This window comes from Entelurus aequoreus, linkage group LG20, assembly GCF_033978785.1.
Source record: "Entelurus aequoreus isolate RoL-2023_Sb linkage group LG20, RoL_Eaeq_v1.1, whole genome shotgun sequence".
Lineage (NCBI taxonomy): Eukaryota > Metazoa > Chordata > Actinopteri > Syngnathiformes > Syngnathidae > Entelurus > Entelurus aequoreus.
This window is the reverse complement of record NC_084750.1, coordinates 22,106,489-22,112,669: the sequence shown is the minus strand read 5'-3', so window position 1 is coordinate 22,112,669 and position 6,181 is coordinate 22,106,489.

The window sequence follows — 6,181 nt, the reverse complement described above, 5'->3', positions numbered from 1 at the left end:
ATACAAGTAATGAGTTTGAATTAAATGGGTATGAAATGTTTTGTACCAACCGTAAAAATAAGAGAGGAGGAGGTGTGGCTCTGTATGTGGACAAAAATATCAGCTGTAGTATTGTCAATGATATGTGTTTAGCTGTTGAGGAACTCTTCGAATGCGTCACTGTGGAATGATCATTTTCAAATAGGAAACACATTATTGTAAGCTGCGTTTATAGGACACCAGGATCCCACTTGAAAATATTTAATGAATGGATGGAAAAATTATTTAAGACAAACAAAAAATATATAGTATGTGGTGACTTTAATATCAACCTTTGGAATCCTAATAAACACAAACACACAGCAGAATTTATTGACGCCATGTTCTCCATGGGCTTATTCCCATTGATCACACCACCCACAAGAATCACAACACACAGCACCACACTTATTGACAACATATTTTGTAACATTGTAGAACAGACTGTAACTGGAGGCTTGTTAGTGAGTGACGTCAGTGATCATTTACCAGCGTTCATGGTGTACAATATTAACGGCAAAACATCCAAACCTGTAAATAGTGACTATTATCAAAGAACCACAACAGAACGATCATTAACAGCACTTAAGAATGATTTAGCGAAACAAAACTGGGATTCTGTTTTTCAAACGTCAGATATAAATGCAGCTTATAATTTATTTCATGACATTTTTTTCTCACTTTATGATACACACTGCCCCATCAAAAAATGCACTATAACTAACTCCACAAAAACTCCATGGATAACCAAAGGGCTTGCAAACGCTCGCAAAAAGAAAAATTATTTATACAGGACTTTTTGTAGGCATCAAACCATAGAAACAGAACAAAAGTACAAAACATATAAAAATAAATGAACCAGCATATTAAGAGCAAGCAGAAAAGAATACACCACCGAACTATTAATCCAAAAGAAAAATGATATAAAGGGAATTTGGAAGGTATTAAATACAATTATTGGGCATGGTTCAAACAGTCCTTGTTATCCAGAGCTTTTTGTTGAGAACGACCAAATCATAAGTGACAAGAAGATGATTACTGATGGTTTCAATATGTTTTTTGTTAATATTGGGCCTGAGCTGGCAAAAAAAAATCCCAATAAATGATGAACAGCCCACGGAATTTATTGAAAAAAAATCCTTACTCGATGTTCCTTACTCCGACTGTCGAAAAGGAAGTATTGGAGGTTATTCAGAAGAGCAAGAACAAAACATCACGTGACATTTATGACCTCGACATGAGGACTGTCCGGAATGTAGCGGAAGAAATCATCAAACCATTCACATACATCTGCAATTGATCTTTTCAACTTGGACAATTTCCTTCACAAATGAAACTCTCAAAAGTCATCCCCATCTTCAAATCTGGAGACAAACACCTCTTCACAAATTACCGGCCCGTCTCCCTTCTGCCACAGTTGTCAAAAATATTGGAAAAATTATTTGATAATAGACTTCGTGGCTTCATTGAAAAGCACAAATTATTATCGGATTGTCAATATGGGTTCCGTCAAAATAGGTCAACTTCATTAGCTTTAAGTGATCTAATAGAAAACATTACTAATGGTATCGAGAAGAATAAATTTGTTGTAGGAATTTTTATTGACCTGCAAAAGGCTTTCGATACCATTGACCACCAGATTTTGGTAAATAAACTGGAAAACTATGGCATAAGGGGAGTGGCAGGGAAATGGCTGAAGAGCTACTTGAATGAGAGACAGCAGATTGTTCAGATCGACCAATACCAATCTACACTCATGAACATAACCTGTGGAGTCCCCCAGGGGTCCATACTAGGACCCACACTATTTATAATGTATATCAATGAAATATGTAAAGTATCAACACTGCTGGAGTTCATCCTCTTTGCTGACGATACAACCATTACATGTGCAGGTGACGACATGAAGCAACTTCTGGCCTCTGTAACTGAGGAGATGATCAAGTTAAAAACTTGGTTTAATACCAACAAATTGTCTCTGAATGTAAAGAAGACCAAAATCATGCTCTTTAGCAATCGAAAAAGTAATATACCCATCAGGATTGTTATTGATGATACACCAATAGATTATGTTCAACAAAATTCATTCTTAGGAGTGGTAATAGATGAAAATATATCATGGAAGCCTCATATAAGTTACTTGAGGACAAAGGTTGCTAAATGTGTTGGAATGATGAGGAGATCATGTCATTTATTGAACACCAATGCTCTGCTGTTATTGTACCATTCATTTATTATGTCGTATTTAAATTATTGTGTTGAAGTCTGGGGAAATTGTTATAAATCCCATCTACAGCCTTTAGTCACTCTGCAGAAAAAGGCCATTAGGATTGTGTCCAATGTTCACTACAGACATCATTCAAATCCACTATTTATGGAGTTAAAGCAACTTAAACTGCACGATGTCATCAAATTTAAAACTGCTCAAATTATGTTTAGGGCATCCCAAAACTCTCTACCATCCAATATACAGAACCTATTCCAGGATAGAGATGCTCACCATAGGTACAGTCTAAGAGGAAACAAATTATATTTGCCTACATTTAGAACAACTTTAAAGTCTATGTGCATTTCAGTGCCTGGAGTCAGTCTGTGGAACAACTTAGGGGAAGAGTTAAAAACGTGTTCTAACATGATTCAATTTAAAAGACTGTTTAAAAAAGAAGTACTGAAGAAGTACGAGGAGGAAAGAAAGTGATGCCCTCAGCACAGAGCGATGGGAGAGAGGTGTATGGTCAGAGAGTGTTTGGGCCTATGTGTGTGTGTGTGTGTGTGTGTGTGTGTGTGTGTGTGTGTGTGTGTGTGTGTGTGTTTGTTTTGTCTCGTCTTGTATCAAAGTAACAGTGGTACTATTGTATTGTTAGTGTACAGGAGCTTTTCTTGTTTTTGTTTGTATAGTATTGTTCTTGTATTATATTGTTTATGTTAAATGTGGAATGAGTGAGAGGGGTTGGGATATTATAAGCATCTGCTTCATCCAACCCCTTTTCAAGCCTTGCATAAATGTCTCTGCCAAAATGTAAAAAAAAATAAAAAAAATAAAAAATGTTTTGTTGTACTGTGCAGGTTTGAAATAAATACTTCAATTCAATTCAATGTTCGGATGTACATTATGGACGCCGTCTTTGCTCCACAGTAAGTCTTTGCTGTCGTCCAGCATTCTGTTTTTGTTGACTTTGTAGCCATTTTAGTTTTAGTTTCGTTCTGCATGGCCTTCCCTAAGCTTAGGTGCACTCACCTTTTGTTTATTTTTGGTTTAAGCATTAGAAACCTTTTTACCTGCACGCTGCCTCCCGCTGTTTCCGACATCTACAAAGCAATTAGCTACCGGCTGCCACCTACTGATATGGAAGAGTATTACACGGTTACTCTGCCGAGCTCTAGACAGCACAGACACTCAACAACACATAATTTGCGGATTATAGTTACTGGTTTGCAAAAAATATTTTTAACCCAAATAGGTGAAATTACATCATCTCTCACGGTACACCAGACTGTATCTCACGGCACACGAGTGTGCTGCGGCACAGTGGTTGAAAAAGACCGTTCTAGGGCATTTAGTTCAACCATTTTGTTTTTCAATGTGAAAGAGGAGTGAATTAATTCATACACTACCGTTCAAAAGTTTGGGGTCACATTGAAATGTCCTTATTTTTGAAGGAAAAGCACTGTACTTTTCAATGAAGATAACTTTAAACTAGTCTTAACTTTAAAGAAATACACTCTATACATTACTAATGTGGTAAATGACTATTCTAGCTGCAAATGTCTGGTTTTTGGTGCAATATCTACATAGGTGTATAAAGGCCCATTTCCAGCAACTATCACTCCAGTGTTCTAATGGTACAATGTGTTTGCTCATTGGCTCAGAAGGCTAATTGATGATTAGAAAACCCTTGTGCAATCATGTTCACACATCTGAAAACAGTTTAGCTCATTACAGAAGCTACAAAACGGACCTTCCTTTGAGCAGATTGAGTTTCTGGAGCATCACATTTGTGGGGTCAATTAAACGCTCAAAATGGCCAGAAAAAGAGAACTTTCATCTGAAACTCGACAGTCTATTCTTGTTCTTAGAAATGAAGGCTATTCCACAAAATTGTTTGGGTGACCCCAAACTTTTGAACGGTAGTGTATACCGGTACTTACAATTCATTCCGGCCCTCTGATGTTCCTTTATGTCTTTGTACATTTTTGTCCGTATAGATATGAAATGGTCCCAAATTATATTCAATATGGTCTATCTGTGTTGGCCCTGCGATGAGGTGGCGACTTGTCCAGGGTGTACCCCGCCTTCCGCCCGAATGCAGCCGAGATAGGCTCCAGCGACCCCGAACCCCGAAAGGGACAAGCGGTAGAAAATGGATGTATGGATGGTCTTAAAAAAAGTCTCAAAATGTCTTAAATTTGACTTGTTTAAATCTGCAGAGACCCTGAAAGCCACAGTGACTGCACCTTTCGCCAAATTAGACACAGAAATGGCGAGAACGACACGAAAAGACGCTTGGCTCAAACTCCCTTTTCTTTGCGAGGATTATGAGTCATTCTTCACCTAAATGGGAATATATGAACGTCCTAGTAGTCTGCATCCTAATGACAGCAGACCTTGTACAGTAAGTGATGTTTTATTGTGTTTGTCGGCTCTCAAAAAGTCTGCAGTAATAATGCTTAAAATGATACAAAATAGGTATAACATAAAATATGTTATAAGTGTGCCCATTACTACATTACATATATACTGTGGAGAATGCATATATTTTTAAGAGTTCTTTCTTTAGTCGCAGTCATGTTTAAAGCAGCTAATATTTTCCCATGTGTACTCTTTTTGCTTGTATCTTATGTCCGCAAGTGAACTCTGTGCTTTACCTTGAACGGTTGGAATGTGGGAATATAGCATACTCCCTTTTTATCTTACCAGTGTTAGAACAATGAGGCTGTATTCCTTTCTGGGCAGGGTGGGGGCTGTCTTCGTATTCAATAAGTTGTCTCTTTTCGTTTGGCTTTCAGACCACTTCTGGATGCTGGTATTAGCGCATTTGGAAGGACTGGTCTCCTAAAGCTTTAGTAAAACTTGATAATATTCCTATTCTGTCTTGATCAGGGGTCTCAGACACGCGGCCCGCGGGCCAATTGCGGCCCGCGAGACGTTATTTTGCGGCCCGCATCTTAATATGAAAATGTAATGTTAGTGCGGCCCGCAAGTTTTATACGAATGGCGCTTGACAGCGTCATACTTGCCAACGCTCCCGATTTTTCCGGGAGACTCCCGAATTTCAGGGCAACCATTCTCTCGAATGTCTGCCGATTTTCACCCAAACAACAATATTAAGGGCGTGCCGTGATGGCACCGCCTTTAGCGCCCTCTACAACCTGTACAAACAGCGTGCCAGCTCAGTCACATGTTGTATGAGGCTTCTGCAGACACACGTAAGTGACTGCAAGGCATACTTGGTCAACAGCCATACAGGTCACACTGAGCGTGGCCGTATAAACAACTTTAACACTGTTACAAATATGCGCCACACTGTGAACCCACACCAAACAAGAATGACAAACACATTTCGGGAGAACATCTGCACCGTAACACAACATAAACACAACAGAACAAATACCCAGAATCCTATGCAGTCCTAACTCTTCCGGGCTGCAATATACGCCCCCCCTAAACCCCCTCGGTGCGTCGGTTGAGTTGGGCGGGGGTGTATATTGCAGCCCGGAAGAGTTAGAGCTGCATGGTGTTCTGGGTATTTGTTCTGTTGTGTTTATGTTGTGTTACGGTGCGGATGTTCTCCCGAAATGTGTTTGTCATTCTTGTTTGGTGTGGGTTCACAGTGTGGCGCACATTTGTAACAGTGTAAAAGTTGTTTATACGGCCGCCCTCAGTGTGACCTGTATGGCTGTTGACCAAGTACGCCGTAGATATTATGTGATTGGGCCGGCACGCAAAGGCAGTGCCTTTTAAGGCACGCCCCCAATATTATTGTCTGGGTGGAAATCGGGAGAATGGTTGCCCCGGGAGATTTTTGGGAGGGGCACTGAAATTCGGGAGTCTCCCGGGAAAATCGGGAGGGTTGGCAAGTATGACTGTGCGGATGTTCTCCCGAAATGTGTTTGTCATTCTTGTTTGGTGTGGGTTCACAGTGTGGCGCACATTTGTAACAGT